The following is a 19,786-nucleotide window of genomic DNA, read 5'->3' as shown; positions in this document are numbered from 1 at the left end:
TCAATAGGGAGGATGGACGAGAACACCACTTGCGCTTCAAATTCCATGATCCTTCTTCTGAGTGCTACTGCTGTGACCCGCCACGTCCTTAAGTCTAGCTTCTGGTAAGCAGCACACTTCTCAAGATTCCAGGTCTGGACGGCAGATGGATGACTCCGTCCCTCTTATGAGGGAGTCCCCGACCACCACCACCAGTCTTCTTCTTTTGGGGTGGTGGTCGTGGAACCCACATCCCTAGGACTATGCATCCCATGCCTTTCAGTAGATGGTGTGTCCTCTGATTTCTTCCCTGAGAGATCTCTGACAAAGCATTCTCCACCGCAGTACCTGTGCAGAAAGCCTGAAAGTGGTTACTTATCTCTACAGGAATGGGGGATACTTGAGTTAGCCTTCTTCTTCTAGAGGTTACATGCTGCCAGTTTTCTTCCTTGTTCTGTACTGCCCTCACTGGCTCTTCAGCCTGCTATGTCTGCAAGACTAAATGCTGCCTTCTATTGAGGAAGTCTTCATCTTTTCTGATGGAACATAGGGTTGATACTTGGGCCTCAAGTCCTCTAATTTTTTCTTCCAAAATGGTAACCAGCTTGCACTTAGTTCAGATTAAATCCCTTCTATCTTCCGGGAGGAAGATAAACATGGTATATGCTCTGCAGGTGACAACAGCAGACTTATCACTGTCCATACCTGCCTTCCTTCTGAGAGATTCCTCAGATGTTTTAAAATGCCTCCTTGAAAGGCAGAAGAGCAAAAAATAAAAATTCAAGGAAAATACTATGGGGCTTCCCCCAGGGCAAATTCCCCGCTAAACTCCCCAGTTGGCTGGTCTCTGCATTTGTTCTGGCTGCCTTTTTATAAGGTTGAGACTAGGCCCAGCTCAAAGCCTTGCCTCTAATACCCCGAAGGCCCACCTGGAACAAAGCACTCCAAATTCACACTTTTCAAACTTTCCAACTGCCGCTCTTTTGAAACTGCAGCTCTTTTCAAACCGCCAAACACACAGTCAAACAAATGCTCACCGACAGACAAACACTTTGCTACTCACCCCCACCAGCTCACAACACAGCCCCCCAAAAGCCACACTTCCCTGAGCTCCTCGGACGTTTCCAAGCACAATCCCTTGTTGGCTGCTTCCCTGTTTGCTACTCTCTGCATTCACTCTGGCTGCCTTTTTTCATGATGCAATTGTCCAGAAATTCTTCTTTAAGATGGCCAGTCAGAGCCTGGGTTCTCTTTCTCTTTGTAACAGTAATATTGTACCTTACAGAAATATTTGTTTAAAGTTTATAAAGGGATTTGAGATTCTCACAAAGTTCAATGGGCGTTTAAAGTGGTGTGATTTTTTTTCTATTTCCTATTGCTCTGACAGATATTTCAAGTGGTTTGGGTTTGGAAGTTTACAATAGTCGACAGGGCTGCTGACAGGAGTGGGCAAAAAGGGAAGCTGCTTTGGAGCCCTTGATTTAAAAGGGTATGGGGCTCCCAAGTGCTGCAGAGTATTAGGCCCTTTAAATCACCGCCAGAGCCCCAAGTGGGGCAGCACGGAAGGGCTTCCTGGGAAGAGTCTAGCTTCAACCCTGCCCCTTTTGCCCAAGGCCCCACCTCTTTCCCATCTTGGACAGGAGTCCAGTAATTCTGTCAGTAGTCCCTGATAGTAGATGCTGAAATGTCACAGACACATGAGTGCTGACTCATATCCAGCTGGATATTTCACTTCCCTCTATTACCAACCCTCAGTTGTGAATTTTGGTAAAGTAAAACAACAGTACATACTAAAACACGTGATGTGCTGTGCTGTGTAACTTGAGCCTGTGCAATTTTCAGAATCTAATGACCCCTGATAAAGTAAGCTAAGCCCATCCCCATTTTATATATAGAAACTGTTTAATTTGTGGACTGCACCAAGAATAAATAATGAGGTAATTCTGAAGATGATCCCAGAACAGTCAGACTGTTCCTGCAAATAAGAGCCATGTTTTCCTCTGTTTTTAGAAGTAGTTTTGTCCAATGTTGAGCAGTCTTTTGTCTGAATGTAAGTTTAGGAATAGTATAGTATTTCAAGGAAAAAGCATGAGGGACAGCATTGTACATATACGGGTCCTCCTGAATGCTTTGCTTATTGAATGTAAAACTTGGTAATATTGAAACTAAGGCCAGATTCATATAGAACAAGAAGCTCCTTCCATACAGAAGAGAAATAAATACTTTCTTTCAGATGGTCTCAATCAATTAGTGGAGACTGCAATCAGATTTTTCTCAAGGTACTGTATGTATGTTGTTTAATGTGACTACAGTTAGAACTGGAGTTTTTTTTTTAATTCGAAATCTGATAAGCCATGTCATTATTTACATAGTAAGACTGACAAAAATATTTATTTGGGTACAGTTAACTACTTTTTTGTCACTTAGAATTATTCTGTTTACTTTTCATTGACTGCAATAGCCCATTTGAGGCTTTCCCTCCTAACTTTGCTCAATTGTATTTTTCATCTAATGCATCAGACATTTATATGGTTCCCTTTATGTTTGTCTTGGTCTGTATAAACAGAATAGATAATGTCATCAGGATTATGCATTGCTTAGGGAGATTTATTAGATAACTACTCTGCAGAGCAGTATGGGGTATTTCACTCAAATCCTGTGGTGGTGTTGGTTTTTTCATTATTATTGTCTGATTGGGAGTTGTCTAATATCTTAATATTGAAAGAAGTTAATTTAAAGAGACCAGATAATGGTACTTTGCAGTGATTGGGATAAAATCTCCTCTCAATGGTGCCCACCTAATTTAAACAAACTACCCAGGTGTTACTGAAAGCAGAATTTGACTTTCAATATGTTTTGCGAACATTAACTAATCCTGATGATGGCATATGAGGGTGTGAGTAATATACTCATTTTACATACGGGGACATTAAAGCAGAGGTATTCAGAGCCTGAATCTGCAACTGGTACAGTGAATATTCCCTGCTCAAATGAATAGCCATGCTTGGAGGTTACTTAGGAACCAGTTTTACCATGGTTTGCCTAACACCGTGTGTTAGTAACCAAGCTTATCAAGCATTGGAACTCAGGAAAACATGGCTTCTAATCCTTTGCTGAAGCTACTGGTCAATAACATACTATCAAGCCAAAAGGGAAACAGGAAGTAGCTGTGCTCTATTCCACATTGATTAGGCCTCAACTGGAGTACTGTGTCCAGTTCTGGGCACCACATTTCACAAAAGATGTGCACAAATTGGAAGAAGTCCAGAGAAGAGCAACAAAAATGATTAAAGGTCTAGAAAACATGACCTATGAAGGGAGTTTGAAAGAAATTGACTTGTTTAGTCTAGAAAAGAGAAGACTAAGGGGAAGATAGTGAGTTTTCAAGTATCGAGGAGGGAGGAAAAATTATTCTCCTTCAACATCTGAGGATAGGACAAGAAGCAATGGGCTTAAATGGCAGCAAGGGAGGTTTAGGTTGGACATTAGGAAAAGCTTCCTAACTGTCAGGGTGGTTAAGCATGGGAGTAAATTGCCTAGGGAGGTTGTGGAACCTCCATCATTGTAGATTTTTAAGAGCAGGCTAGACAAACAACTGTCAGAGAACTGTCTAGATCAGTGGTTCTCAAACTGGGTTTGTCCATGGATACCTTACAAATAGGCCACCGCTCGAGCTCAGTCGCCCCTCCTTCCACCTACCGCAGGAAGCCAGCACTGGTACTCCAGCCGCACTCCCTCCCCCACACAACAAGGTTGGGGAAACAGCTGTGCATGGATGTGCTGCCTAGAGGCTTTCCCTGCTGTTCCCATTGGCTGGATTCCAGCCAATAGGAGCAGGAGGAGGCTGTGCCTGGGACATGGTGCTGGGAACCGTGTGTCCCTCCCCCTTCCTGTCATGCATCCACCCTTGCTCCTACCCTCTCTCACTAGCCAGACACCCTATTCCCAGCCTGCTCCTTCACCCAGACCTTGCACCCTCACCCCCTCCACCCAGATCCTGCACCTTGATCCCAATCCCACTCAGACAGCCCTGTCCCGCACATTGAAACTCTCATTTTTGGCCCCACCCCAGAACCTAGGAGGGTTCACAAAATTCACTAACTCTGGAACCCCAGAAGAGTTAATCTGGCCTATGGGAGGCCCTGAATGCCAGTCCTCCTTGTCTTTCCTTCCCCCATAGGGCTGGAGAGCCCAGGGAGTGATGTGTGTCAGTTGGGGGGAGCCACATCATTGAGAACTGGGGGCAGGGTTGGAGGGGATTTTTATGCTTTTCACTTTTGTGGTCCGCGACTGATTTTTCTGTGATTCAGCGGCCCCTGACCCAAAAATAGGTTCCCCACCCTGGCCATAAATAAAGAGAACATTGAAATCTTTTGTGTTGGACATAAATGTAATATTTTATTAGTTCACCAAGTTTCATTTTCAATAAACATGAGAAAGTTAAAGCCCTTAATCTGTTTAATAATTTTGATAAATATTTCCTTTCTTACTGGTTAAATAAACCCAGTCTTCCTAGCTGTAACACTAGCAAAATGGTTCAGGCATAATTATATAATTAACAGTGAGTTTTCATTAGCAGCTGATGGTCTGCAGAAAGATTTGCATTGAGCCGGGTAAGCCATGGGCCAAAAGCTTTGAGAACCATTGCTCTTTTGTAGGGGTGGGCAAGATACCTCTTGTGCAGGGGCGGATGAGAGTTTTGCGGGACCCAGGGCAGCACAATTTCGCATGGCCCCCCTTTGAAGATAAAATAGAAAAAAGGCATCAAATGCACAAATTGAAAGCTATTTTCATATTAAATGTGAATTGAGTAAATTTGATAGAAACTTAATTTAGTTGGATAATTTTTATTTTAGTTATATTGTAAGTAATTCTTAAACAAAATTCTGCATTAATAATTTAAAATTTTCATTTGTATTTAAGTTTCCTTCCCCTCCTGCCTTACTCTCTCTTTCTCTTCTCCTTAGTCCTCCCTCTCCTGCCTCTCACTCGCAGAGGCCAAACAGCCGCTTGTGCTGCTTGCTCCCACGCAGCGGCCCGGCTGAGTGGCGCAGAACTCAGCTGAGCGCCACGGCAGGAGGCAAAGGGGGGCGGGGCAGTGATGTTCACGGCCAGGGGATGGGACCTGGAGCCTCTGTCATGGCCTTCGCCTCCCGCTGTGGTGTTCTGTTGAGTTCTGCGCCGCTCAGCCGGGCCGCCACGTGGGAGCAAGCGGCACAAGCGGCTGTTTGGGCCCTGTGCGGCGACTTGGCGTGGGGCCTATTGCAGTGCGGGGCCCGGGGCAGCCGCCCCGCTCGCCCTGCCCTATATCTGCTGCTGCTCTTGTGGGCTGGATCCAGTCTGCTAAGCCACTGGATCCAGCCCATTGACACTCTGCCAGGACCCTCAGGCATGCAGCCGCCGCTGATTTAAGTAGAGGGCTGCTCCATGTACCTCTTTGCTCTGGAGGGAGGGAGAGGGTTCATGTGATCTGCCCGCCCCCACCCAATCCTCAGCTCCTATTGACCAGAAACAACCAGACAATATGAGCTGAGAGATTGGCCTGGAGGACAGGGGCAGCACAAGCCTCTCCCCTTCCTGGAGCTGAGAGCCACATAGAGGGAGCAGCCTACATTTTTAGCAATCTGGGGCTGCAGCAGGCAGGGAGCCCAGCCTTCTTTGGAGGTGCTGCAGGGCTGTTGGCTGGGAGACCCTTAGGTAAGCACCTCCTAGCCAGAGCCTGCCTCTGGCACCCCTACCTCTCCCACACCGCAAATCCTTCCCCCAGGTCACCATCCAAACCCTTTGCACCAGGTCACAACTCCCTCCCAGGCTCTGAACCCTCTCCTGCACCCCTCCCCCAGGCCAGAATCCTCTCCTGCACCCAGACCCCTTTCCAGAGTCTGCATCCAAATCTCCTTCCCCAGGGGACTGGCAGGGGGCAGGAGATTTGGATGCAGGCTCTGGAAAGTGGTCTGAGTGCAGGAGAGGATTCTGGCCGGGGGGGGGGAAGGAGAGGGATAACTCAGTGGTTTGAGCATTGGTCTGCTAAACCCAGGGTTGTGAGTTCAACCCTTGAGGAGGTTACTTAAGGATCTGGGGTAAACTTGTCAGGGACAGTACTTGGTCCTGTTGTGTAGGCAGGGGACTGGACCTGATGACCTCTCAAGGTCCCTTCCAGTTCTATGAGATAGGTATATCTTCATATATTTTATATATATATATATATATATATATATATATAAATGATAATATATCACAATCCTCTCCTTCAACCAAACTCCCTTTCAGACCTCACACCATCTCTCCTGCACCCCAGTCTCTTACCCTTCTGCACCATCCCAAACCCTACACCTCATCCACAGAAAAGTGCAGTCCTTGACTACTTTCCAAAATCTTGGACTGCCCCCCCAACCAAAAATTATTGCCCATCTCTGGTCTATAGGTATCTGCATTGGGAATAAATCTACTATATCTCTGAGAGTGCATCTGTCATCGTCTTTGTTCAAGAACTCCTCCTAAGTGGTAAGAGCTAGGACCACCACATTTGGTATACAGCTTCCACTTATAACTTAAATCCAATGAAGGGTTTGGTTGTGCCAGGAAAATGGGATGTGTTCAGAATGGGACTGCTTATCAGAAAACCATACAGAAAAAAAGACCGAATCACCAGGCAGCTGAAAGGGGTTAGCTGAGGGTGAAAACCCCCATGCAGGACTGTCTCAGCCCTGAGCCTTCCACTCCCACCCCAAGTGCCCTTTAAAAAGGGTGGGGGACTGAAGCTTCCCCCCGCCCTTCCCTGATTGATACAGAAACATTGCTGACAGTTCTCCTTTATCAGGGAGCAAGAGGAAAGTGCACAGATTGCTGCATTCCTCACTCTGGTTGTGGGGCACAGGGGGCAGACAAACCTGGAGCTGCCATTGCCAGGAGACATGCACTCCTCCACCAGCTGTGCCCTCTGGAGGTGCATGGTCATAGACAGACACTTCTCACCTAGCCCCAAGCTGCTGCAGTAAGAGGGTGCTGGGGTATTCCTCTGTTCCCAGGGTAGCCTGAACACTGAAGCCTGCATTCCCAACCCCAGCCCAGAGCAATGATTTAAATGAAGAAAAAAAATTAATCGAGTTAAGGACCCAAGCAACACCAGGTAAATCTTCTAGTATTTAATAATGGGCTCTTCGCACTAGCAGAGAAAGGTTTAACATGATCTACTGACAAATTCAGACTGGAAATAAGACATAAATTTTAAGTCAGAGTAATTAACGTTTGGAACAATATAGCATTGGCATGGACAAGGCTGCGAGTTTGTCATGGAAATCATGGATTCAATGACTTTCAGGGACCTCTGTGACTTCTGCTGCAGGCTTTGTGGCTGACCTTGGGGGCCACATGAAAAGCTCAGGCAGCCCGTGGGTCAGCTGCACCAGCCACTACTAGGGCAGTCTCAGGCCACTGTGCTACCCTCCACCAGAGGTAGCAGGAGATTGGGTGTGGGAAGAGGCTCAGGGCTGGTATTGGGAAGCAAGAAGAGGTAAGGTTCTGGGCAGCGCTTGCCTCAGGGGGCTCTCCAGAAATGGTGACATATTCTTCCACACGACAGCTCCAATTGCTGTGGTTCCTGGCCAAAAGGAGCTATAGCGCTGGGCACTCTGGGCAGAGGCAACACGTGAAGCCATCTGGCCACGCCTCCGCTTAGGAGCTGAGGAAGGGGAATGTGACTGCTTCTGGGAAGCTGCAAGAAGCCAGGCAGACAGTTTGCCAGTCCTCCCAACCCACCCTCCTGGCAGCACTACTCAATGAGCCATGTGCTAGAACCTTGGCTGCTCCCCTCCCGAGCATACTGTGGCAATTCTAGCCCCCCCCCCCCCGTTCTCCAAGATTTAGTTAGGAATATATAGTATGTCATGGACCATGAATTTTTGTTTACTGCCTGTGACTTGTCCACGACTTCTACTAAAAATACCTATAACACAAATGTAGCCTTAGTCATGGAGAATTCTCTGTAACTGGTCATTTTAAAATCAAGATTGTATGCTTTTTAATAGGTGTGCTCTAGGAGTTATTTTCGGGAAGCTTTATAGTGTGTGTTATACAGGAGGTCAAACTAGATTCTCTTTTGGCCCCACAGTTGAAGCCTTTAAGGAGTGTGGAGCTTTGGTTATAAAAGCCCTTATTTTATTATCCCTTCGTGATGAGTAGTACTTTTGCTGTAAATAGAACTGCAGATTTCAGCTGGATCTCTCGGAACGAAGGGACTACTGAATGTGAGAATGAGTAGCCACAGGGGTTGAGTCCATGGGTGCTCGGGAGCTGCCTGTGGGGCAGGGCGCCAATCAGTGTGGGAGGCATTGAAGGGAGGGAGGTGAATAAAAGTCAGTACCTGTGGTGAGCAGTAGAATTGGGTCCAGAATGAATAAGCATTCCTTAGACAATCAGCAAGGTTCTGCAGGGAAGTTGCCAACTAAACACTTCATAGCAGAAGGTAGGAAAAAGAAAAGTGCTACCAGCAGCAATCTCCCACCCCTCATATACACTCATACTTCTAAAACCATTGTATACTATAGCAACATGACAGAAAAGTATAAATCCGCACTCCCTATATGTATCTGTATTTCTTTTGCTGCCTGTAACTAGTTAGTGTTTACATTTTTGTTACCTGGTGTATATGCTGCAAGTTACACAAGCCAAAAAGGTTTTTCTAAGGATACGTCTATACTTGCTCCCTAGTTCAAACTAGGGATGCAAATGTAGGCGACAGAAATCGCTAATGAAGTGGGGATTTAAATATCCAGCGCTTCATTAGCATGATCTCGCCGGCACGTTACTCCGCTCAACAGCTGTTTCAAAAGGGAAAATGCGAGCTGGGACGCGTTAGTTCGAACCAAACCCCTTGGTTCGAACTAACATTACTTCTCATTTTTTGACCACATTTCAGTCGCCTACATTTGTATCCCTAGTTCGAACTAGGGAGCAAATGTAGATGTACCCTAAGCTAACCAATTAGTAGAATGCTAACATGTAGATAGGTTACAGAACTCGTACTCTTCCAGAAGCTCTAAAGTGCAAAGTCCTTGCACGTTTTATTTGGCCTGACTGCTCAGAAAAAGGGACCCAAAAGAGCAGTTTGCTGTGCATGTTCACTCTTATAAGTGTGTCTGTCATCTATGCAGACCCCTGACTTATTACCTTCAGGTTGTACAAACTGTAGTTAAAAGTCACGCAAAGTATTAGATGCATCTTCACAGTGATACCATTTTTAAGACAGATACAGTTTTGGACCTGACAGCCATGATGTATGAAGCTTTCTAAATTAATCTTTTACAGGAGTGGGTGGCTGAACTTGTGTCTTGCAAAGTGCAGGAAGTCAAGCTGATCATGATGGTCCCTTTTGGCCTTAAAGTCTTTGAGAATCCACCCACACAGTGGAAATGAAGGGCAAGTTTTTTAAACATTGTGGTTAATTTAGGTTTTATTTTAATCTAAAAGAACATTTCATAAACCAATTCTGTGAAGACAAATTAATTATCTTGCAAAGAGTAGATAGTCTGGTTGTTTACCTTTTATCATGTTGATATTTTTCATCAAGAGTAACTTTTGCCAACTAAATTAGACATTAGATAGTTCTCTACTTGTCCCTTCAGCTAAATTTATTGATGTTTTTTTCTGGCTAGGATCTAATATATACATTTAATCCTGATTTTAGTTTGAATTAAACCTAACTTCATTGTATGTTGGTAGAGCTGGTTGGCTTGTGGAATAAAATGTGATTGTTTTCTTTTACAAATATTTTTGGAAAGATAACTGTAATGGCCTTGAAGGAGAATCTATCTTTAGACATTATTTACATTAGTCATACAGTGAATATGGACTTGTTTCTCTGGGCAGAATTTCAAACTTCTGTAGATATTGTCTCAGTGTTACTAATTGTGAATGTAATTTAAGTTTCCATTGGAGCACAGTAGTTTGGTGTTTTATGTCTCTGAAATGCAAGTACTAGAAGTATGCCTTATCCCGCAAAACTGCATGGGTTATAAGAACTTTAATTGGATACATAAATTTAGGACTATCCATTTATAAAACAAATAATTCTCAGGGAAATCCTCTAGGTTAGGTTGTAGAAAATCCCAGTGTGGGAATGACAGATTGCCACTGAGACACTATCATCTTTAGAACAATACACATATACAAGGTTTAACAAGCTGACAAGTTCTATTTCATATTTTAGTCTTGATGATTGAAGATATATTTTATCAGAAATAATTATGACCATTGGAAATTCTTTAGAAAACCTATTCAGAAATTGCGTTGTGCTGGGGATGTAATACAATAATACTTTGGAGTTCTATAGCATCTTCCATCTAAAAAATCTCAGTACTTTACACACACAAATGAAATAAGTCTCAGATATCCCTGTATTATTTTTCCTTTCTCACAGATGGTAATCTGAAGAACTGAGAGGTAAAGTGGTGACAAACCAAGGTCCATGCCTAAGGTGACAGGCCAAGACAATGAGAAAGATCCTAGATAATGACTTCTGGTTTTGTATCTTAATCAGAAACCCATCTTTCCTGTTCCTGCATCTGACTCCTTACTTTGAGGTGCAATGCTTTATTAATCTTAGTTTTACTAGGGCTCTAATACTTCATCAAAATCCATCAACACAAACCTATGTTTCTTCTTCCAATTAGGTGGGTGTGTGCACCGCGTGCATGCAGGGTTATCCCTGAGAGTTTTGGTGCCCTACACAGCCTGGCCAACTGCACCCCACAGAGGATGTGGCCCCGTTCCTGGGGATGAGGGTAGTCAGAGCTACAGGGTCAGGAGCAGGGCAGGGAGGCAGCAGGGGTCAGGCCCCCTGTTCTCACCAACAGCAGCAGGAAGTGGAGCAACCCAACTACCAGCCACATTGCTGGGACGGGGGCTTGTGGGAAGCAATGGAACCACCATCCGTACTCACCAGCAGTGGTGGGGAAATAGAGCTGGGGCTGGGTGGCTCAACTTCCTGCTGCTACTCATGAGTGTAGGGGTGGACCTGACCCTTGCTGCTGGCACCAGGCTCCCTGCCAGTCTCCCAGGTCATGTCACTCAGGGGAGGGGGGTTGGGGAGAGTCCAGAGCAGGGGCAGGAAGAGATGGAGTGGGGCTGGAACAGGGGCAAGGCTCAAGGGAAGGAGTTGTGTGTGGGTGAGATGGAGCAAGAGCAGGGGCAGAGTTAAGGGGACCTGGTGCTGGGCATCTCAGTCCTGAGCACTCCTCTGGTGGTTTCCGAAGTGGCACCAAGAAAGGATTTGGCACCGCAACATCGGCATCACCGCTCCCCAGCACTATTCTCATTCCCCTGCTATGTGCACCAGACACACAAAGGGGGTTCTGCCGGCACTGGTTACCATCCTGCCTGTGTCTTCAGCTAAGGACAGTAAGGATGAAGGGCCCTTGGGCATGAGACCATCAAGCCTCGCAGCATTAGCCACACAGGCTCAGGACTCTCCAGGAAGCCCCATCCTGCTGGGTTCTACGAGACTACAGGTGAAGGAAGTGGCAGTGCTGTTCACCCTTCATACTTTTGAGGCCATCAGGGACCTTATTGAAATGATGATGCAGAAGTCTCCCACCGACAGAGACAAGCCACCACTTCACCACTGCCAGGCACTGTCCAGACTTCTGGTTTACTTCTGGAAGTTCAGCAAACCATACAAGATGTCCAGTTTGATGGGACCGGGTTGTTGGCTGAACAAACTCACTCCAGACTCCACAGCTTGAAGGAGTCTCACAACACTGTGTAGTCCCTGGGCATGCATACCCTGGCTATCCAGCAGAAGCCATTTAAGCAGCAGGCCACTCAACAGTGGTCGTATCCCTCCAGACCCTGGACAGGTCAAGGACAGTCTAAGTCTTCCTCGAGGTCTAAACAGCTTTTTTTAAGCTGTGCACAAGGATGGAATTCCAGCCAATTCCCCAGATCTTTCTCCTTCCTTCCTTAATTGTCTATCCCTCTTTTACTGTGCATCTCAGACTGTTGGGTACTTCGCATGATAGAAGTGGGATATTCTATCCAATTCTGCTCTTTCTCTTCCTCCTACCCTCCTTTCCTGTCTCTCTACAGTGACCCTTCTCACAAGCAACTCCTGATACTCCTTACATTAGGAGCAGTTGAGGAGGTTCCTCAGGGGTAGGGGATTTTACTCCCCAATATTTCCTCATCTCCACAGCCAAGGGACATTTGACCCATTCTAGATTTGTGCAAGCTCAACAAGTTTGTGGTCAACCTGAAATTCCGTATGGTCTCCCTCATCCCCTGATTAGATCCAAGGGACTGGTACGCTGCCCTCAACATGAAGGACGTTTACTGACCATCAGTTCAGTCCAGTCCAGTCCACAAGCAATATCTTCAGTTCATGGTGAACAACGTATGCTCTCAGTTCATAGCCCTTCCATTTGGGCTGCCTATTGCACCTCACATCTTCACCAAGTGCATGGCAGTTGTAACAGCCTTCCTCCGCCATTACCAGGTATAGGTCTATCCTTACCTGCATTATTGGCTTCTCAGAGGTTGTTCTGACTAGCAAATAGAAGCACAGATTCACTTGGTTGGGACTATGTTTGCCCAGGTGGGCCTCACGCTCAGTGACAGCAAGTCTTGCTTCCTTCCAACTCAAATAATAGAGAGATTTATTGGAGAGATCCTGGGTGCGATTCAAGAAAGAGTGTTCTTGCCTGAGCCACAATCTGTGGCAATATTACAAAGGATTATAGTCCTGACCACGTTCCCCACTGCCATAGCATGGCAATGTTTCAGAATCTCAGGACACATGGTTGCCTGTACGTATGTGGACCCTCATGCCAGACTGACTCAGTCCCATGCAAGCGTGGTTCACTTCAGTGTACCATCTGAGTTGCAACAGCTAGACATGAACGTGACAATTCCTCAACATGTCTGCAAATCATTTCAGAGGTGGCTAGACTTGCAGCTAGTATAAGGAGGAGTACCCTTCCACAGCCCTCAACCCACTCTAACCCTGGACACAGATGGGACCCCTATGGGTTGAGGAGTATACCTTGGCAATCTGATGATTCAGGGCTTATGGGAAGCATAGATGTCCCTTCACATCAATGTCAGGGAACTCGGGGCAGTTCCGCTTGTGTTCCAGGCATTTCTACCTCACCTCCAGGGGCATTGAGTGGTGGTGATGACAGACAATCTGACCACCATGTTTTATATCAACAAACAAGGTGGAGCATGCTTATCACCCTCTCTGTCAGGAAGCCCTCCAACTCTGGGAGTTTTGCATAGCCCATGCTATTCTCTTGGAGGCCTGAACCTTCTAGGGTTCAGAACCAGCTGGTTGTTTGGCTGAGCATATGTATCTTCACCCACAAAAAGTCACTACACCCAGATATCTTCCACATGATCTTTCAGTAGTGGAGGTTTCCCCCAGATTAACTTGTTCACCACATGGACCATCAGTAAAGGTCTGGTGTGTTGTACCTTGAACCACAGCTCATAGAATCATAGAATAATAGGACTGGAAGGGACCTCGAGAGGTCATCGAGTCCAGCCCCCCGCCCTCAAGGCAGGATCAAGCTCCGTCTACACCATCCCTGACAGATGTCTATCTAAACCTGTTCTTAAATATCTCCAGAGAGGGAGATTCCACCACCTCCCTTGGCAATTTATTCCAATATTTGACCACCCTGACAGTTAGGAATTTTTTCCTAATGTCCAATCTAAACCTCCCCTGCTGCACTTTAAGCCCATTACTCCTTATCCTGTCCTCAGAAACCAAGAGGAACAAATTTTCTCCTTCCTCCTTGTGACACCCTTTTAGATATTTGAAAACCGCTATCATGTCCCTCCTTAATCTTCTTTTTTCCAAACTAAACAAGCCCAGTTCATGAAGCCTGGCTTCATAGGTCATGTTCTCTAAACCTTTAATCATTCTTGTCGCTCTTCTCTGTACCCTTTCCAATTTCTCCACATCTTTCTTGAAATGTGGCGCCCAGAACTGGACACAGTACTCCAGCTGAGGCCTAACTAGTGCAGAGTAGAGCGGCATATTTGATCACAGATGCATTCATGCTCTCATGGGCCTGTTATGCACTGTCCCACTATTCCCTCTGATACACAAAGTGCTCCTCAAGATCCACAGGGACAGAGTGGACACAATGCTGGTGGCTCTCATTTAGGCCCACCAGCGCTAGTACATTGTCCTTCTGGACCTATCAATCCAGCAGCCAGTGCAGCTGCTGCTTCCCCTGACCCCATCACAGGATCATGGTCAGCTCCATTGCCTGGGCCTACAGTCCTTCCACCTCATGATCTGCAGGCTTTGTGGTAAAATCTGGTAGAGCACCCCTGCTTAGAGCAACGTACATGCTCCTCACAGCTGAACACCCTCACTAGGATCACATGCACTAGGATGTGCTGAACACCCTCACTAGGATTTCCTGGTGAAATGGAAAAGATTTGTTTGCTAGTTCTCTCAGTAGAATCACTCCAGGTAGAACCATTCCAGGCTTCCATTTCATGTGTTTGAAAAACAACAGGGACTTTTGAGATCATCACTCAAAGTCCGCCTGCTGGCCATTTTGGCTTTCCGCCCTGGTGAGTCCAGTTGTTCAGTATTCACCAGCTCCACCATCTGGTGCTTCCTGAAAGGCTGGAAAGACTTCATCACCATTCAGACAAACCACCCTGACATGGGATCTTACCCTGGTCCTCTTCCACCTTATGGCCCCCCATTTGAACCTCTGAAAACATGCTCACTTCTTTATTTGTCATTGGAAGTGGCCTTTCTGGTGGCTATCACCTCAACTCAACAAGTATCAGAGTTATGGGCCTTGACATCAGAGCCACCTTATACCATCTTCCATAAAGACAAAATTCAACTTAGACCCCACCCGGCCTTCCTCCCTAAAGTGGTCTCACTTTCATACGAGTCAGGACATCTTCCTACCTATCTTTTATCCAAAGCCTCAGAACAGCCTGGGTGAACAGAGGCTACATTCCCTGGACATCAGAAGAGCACTGGCCTTGTACGTTTAGCACACAAAGCCATTCAGAAATGCAGCTATTCGTTGCAGTAGCAGATAGAATGAAGGGGCTTCTAGTGCCTTCACAACGCATTTCATCTTGGATTATGTATTCTGTATATGTTACAATCTAACCAAAGTTCCACCATCTAACATTACACTCCATAAGGGCCCATGCCTCTTCGTCTGAGTTTCTGGTTCAGGTCCCATTTCAGGAGCTCTGTAGAGGAGCAACTTGTTCTTCTGTGTGCAGTTTTACATTAAATTATGCCACCATTCATCAAGCCAGTTTTTGGCAAGATGGTGCTTCAGTCATCAGTTCTTTGACTCTGACCTCACCTCCTAGGTGAAGCTTGGGAATTGCCTAACTGGAAGTGATATGAATGAACATATGAAGAAGAAAAATCGGATACTCACCTTCTCATAACGGTTGTCTTTGAGATGTGTTGCTCATATCTGTTCCACTCCCACCCACTTTCCCATCTGTCAGAGTTGCCAGCAAGAAAGGACTGAAGGTAGGTCTGGTCAAGAGGGCCATAGAGAGAGCAACATACAAGCACCTCGCCAGAGAGCTCCACAGCCATCCCGATGGGTAGCTGCTTGGGAAAATCTTCTGATAGGTTTTGGGCAAGCTGTGTGCATGGCTAATGGGAATAGATATGAGCAACGCATCTTTAAAATACAACAATTACAAGAAAAAAGTAACCATTTTGTCCTTATGAAGCTCCATTCAGATCAATGGGACTCTGTAGAGGTATGAGCAGGCAGATCCCAAAGCAAGTCGAAATATGTCTATTCTGACCCAGTCTTTAGCTAACATGTCCATTGACTACAATGGATGATTTGTTTGAATAAAGATTGTCTTAAAACTGGGTAAGGGCATAAAGAATCAACCGAGAGAGAGAGAGAGAATGCAATCATCTCATCAAGATTGAAGTCTTATTTGATTACAAAAACTTCCAGAGCTGACACAGGGATTCTAATGTGTAATGCTTAACTTTCAGATAGGTGGGCATTATCAGGACATGGAAACCTTTAATTTGGATGCTCAGCTCAGCAATTAGGTACATAATTCATTATTGTTAAATTTATATACAATATGAAGAATATCTTATGAACAGGGTTTAAAAGTAGACTGAAAAAAAGAGTGGGAGGGTAGGAATAGAGGATTGGTGGGAGGAAAGCTGCTTACGTAAGACAGGAAGAAGTAGGCAAGCTGTGCCTCTTCATTCAGCAGAGGAGGACTGTGCCTCCCACCACCTATGCTCAGTTGTCACTTTATCCTCTCCCTGCAAGGTGTGAATATTTGAAAGGTGGGCCTGGAATGCTAGCGTATTGTGAATGTAGGTTCAGCAATCTACTACTGGATGTCCAAAGGTTTCAGCCTCCACTGTCATCATTAATCTGATGGAATGACCAAAATTGCATTGTCATCTACTTTCTCAGAAACTGATTAAAACAGAGACCTAAAGAAAGGTGAGTTGATTGAGGTTAAATCTAGACAAAACAGGTGATTCTTGGAAGAATATTTGATAGGAAATTAGGTAGAGTTGTGTCTGCTTTGAGGGGTTGCAGATTATTTAAGTTATGAAGAGAAATAGGTGACTGAGGGATTACTTCGATGGGAATTTTGCTTATTTAGCAAGCATGTGCAAAGTCCCTGTTTCCCTGCATGCAGGAGGAATCAAAATGTGGTAGATAGTGTCCTTGTTAACAAGTCCAAGCCTTTTTCAGCTGGCACCTTAACCCCAAATCATTCTTTCAGGCTGCATCTGTTTGACTTTCTTTCTGCTTCTCATTAACACCCACACCCTCTTATCCCCAAAAGACCCAGCTAAGCCTCTGCCCGCATAGTTCAAAGTCTCAGTAGTCTTGGATGTGCCTTTATTTTGGCTGGAGATGTAGGCTGGTCTTTGTGAGGTAGGCCACTTAGTACTTTCACCTAATTTCAACAGCTTCCTGACATTGATCTTGATTGTAACCTATTGGTTATGATTGACTGACAGCAACAAGATGTAAACCACCCAGGCCTACTGATGGCAGTGGTCAAAGGGGGCAACTGCCCCAAGGCCTGGCAATGCAAAAGGGCCTGGAGTTTCTGCAGCTATTGCTGCTATTAAGGTAGCAACAGCGGCCAGAGCTGTTTAAATCTCTGCTGGAGTGCCAGGTCATATGCTCCAGACGGCACTGAGGGCTACCTAGGTGAGGTGTGACACACTCCACGTGGGCTTTCTAGCTTCAGCCCCACTCCCACCCATTCCACCTCAGGCCCTGCCATTCTGCCCAAGGTCCCAGCCCTTCCAGAAGCACAGAGCAGGCCCCTCCCTGCCTTGTCTAAGGGCCCAGTGAGGCTGGTTGGCCCCACTGAAACCACCCACTGGCAACCTATCATCAGCTAAGGTGCTTTTATACATTCATGGACAGCAGATATCAAAGCCAGGGAAAGGCAATGGGTTTCCAAAAAGCCAGACTTGGGCCACAGATATAAGAGGAAGAGGAGGCGTTCCCTGGGTCTTAGCGCTCAACTTCTCCCCTTATTCTGACAGTTCCTGAAAGCTCCCACAGCAAGCTGTTGCAGACTGGTGAATCTTCCCCCAGAGTGGATCTATTAATTGCAAAGTAAAAAGCCTTCCAGTTTTCCAGATTTATTAGCATAACATTGAACCCATGAAAGAGCCATTAAGTGATAATGAAACCATTTAACAGGCAGAAAGCAGGGCCGGCCCACAACATTTTGGCACTTGAGGTGGGGAGCTCAAATGATGCCCCCATGGCCCCTCACTTGGGCCAAAACTTTGAAAGGTATCAATTCTCTGGGTCCTAGTGGCGCCCCGCCCCCCGGTCTGGCACCTGAAGCGGCCACCTCAGTTCGCCTCATGGTAAGGCCAGCCCTGGCAGAAAGTTACAGTGCTATAAAGTCCCAGTGTAGACTTAGCCTCTGTTTCTGAATTTACTGACAAAGTCAGTTGTGCATTACTATGTCTACAGGAACTTAAAATTTGCTTTAAACATTTCATTAGTTTGTTCCTGAAGATTATAAAATGACATCTCTAAAAAATCCTTGCATAGATTTTTAGATGTGCAATCTTGAGTATTCTGGTTTAGACTTAAATGCTTGGCTCTTCAGACATAATTTTTAAAATTAATTCTTCAAAAGACCACCCTTATCTAAAAATCAGTTTTATTTACTATGTACAAAAATTTGCTTCTGAAGTCTTCCTCTCCTTTCTATCCATTCCTATTCTTCTTTCATCCCTCTGTTGAAAATAGCCCTTAAAGGGACAACATTCCCTTTCTTCCAGATAGCAGGGCAAATAAGTTTCCCTTTCTTTACTTCTGACTATTTGATGAACTATTTTTAAGAGAACTCTCCACCAAAATCTGTCCTTTAATAAGATATAAAATCCTTTATAATGCCTAAAATCTTTGAAAGCATATTTTTAAAATAAACATATGGTGAAATTTCATAAACATGTCAATGATTATGGAGATCACAAAATGAATTAGTGTTCCCTTTTTCTAAAAGCAATGAACTTTGTTATGAACATGCTAAAACACTCTGATTAATTTAAAATAATGATTTTGTTAAAGAGTGTTAAATATGTAGTAATCTGCAATGATTACTTTATGAAGGTTTAACAGTACATTTAAAAATACTGATTAAGAAAATGTAAAACAGAGAAGACTTTCATCAAGTATTCCATAATATTTAATGTGGTATTCAGCAGGACAGCTAATTTGCCCTTCTGACAAAGTGTTTGAAAGTAAATTTCTGACAAACTTCAGGGTATATCAAAAATCTGTGACTGACATTTTTTATTCCCAAATTTAGTGCTTTTATGTTCTTCATGTCCAGACTTCACAATCTGGCATGCAGTGGACAGATGCTCCATTTAGACAGAAATTTCTTTAGAAAGAAATTTTAGAAGAGTGCTTTTTTCCAAATGTCATTTGCTACGTTTTGGTTCAGGGATTTGGCTGGAAGGGGTGAGCAGAAAGGGGGAGGGAAGAGAAGAAGGAGAGTGGAGAGGCAGCAGGGCTTGGGCAGAGCAGGGGTGGAGTTTGTGTAGGACAGCAGGCTGGGGAGCTTCACCTACTGCTCGTGCTACCAGGCCCCAACCTCCCACCCCTCTTCTGTGTGACTCCCTCTAGTCTTCTAAGGGTGCCCGGGCTGTCACCAGGGGTGGTGCCTGCCTTCCCTGTGCTCCAATACAATGCACCACCTGCCCTTCCTTCCCCCTTTTCTGAGGCTGCCACCCTGTGCCTCCTGTGCTCTGGAGCCAGGGAGTCTGGGCTCATGCACCACCCTTCCCACCACTGTGCTGCAGGCAGCACACCACCTTCCCCTCAATGTGCCCTAGGGCTGCACGCCACCTTCTCCACCATGCTCCCTGGCCATGTTCTGCCCATCCTTCCCTCCTGTGCTCTGAGGCTGAGGCCATCTGCCCCTCCCCATGTTCTGGGGCCAGGAAGTCTGTGCCCATCCTCCAGAGCCAGGAAGTCTAGGGCCATGTGCCACCTGGTCTGGGGAAAACTGTGGTTCTGTCTCTACAGTTTCCTTCCATGGTCATTTGATCAGAGTCTTTGTTTACTGACATGCAGGTGACAGTGAAAGAAACAGCTGTTCAGCTAGCCATTAGCCGTGAGGTAGTTTTGGTTATGAGAGGGCATCATATGTACAAGGGTTATTTGGGATGGTGATCTGAGTTTTCCTCCCCATTGCAGTTGCTAAATTGAGCTAAATTGAGGAGTCTCTGTGGGTGCAGCTAGGTATAATCAGTAAGTTATGAATTCAC

At 45.5% G+C, this 19,786-nt stretch overlaps 1 protein-coding gene across 1 annotated transcript in view; it reads left to right on the top strand.

Annotated features, from left to right (window-relative positions):
- The first annotated feature begins 1,964 nt into the window (after positions 1–1,964).
- MRTFB (myocardin related transcription factor B) overlaps positions 1,965–19,786 on the top strand; it is a 271,179-nt gene continuing 253,357 nt past the window's right edge. Inside the window, exon 1 of the mRNA XM_075899337.2 lies at positions 1,965–2,258. The gene's annotated coding sequence lies outside the window, so the exon portion shown is untranslated. The remainder of the gene's footprint in view (positions 2,259–19,786) is intronic.

This window comes from Pelodiscus sinensis, chromosome 15 (genome assembly GCF_052426305.1).
Source record: "Pelodiscus sinensis isolate ZL-2025 chromosome 15, ASM5242630v1, whole genome shotgun sequence".
NCBI lineage: Eukaryota > Metazoa > Chordata > Testudines > Trionychidae > Pelodiscus > Pelodiscus sinensis.
This window is presented reverse-complemented; position numbering and strand designations above follow the sequence as displayed.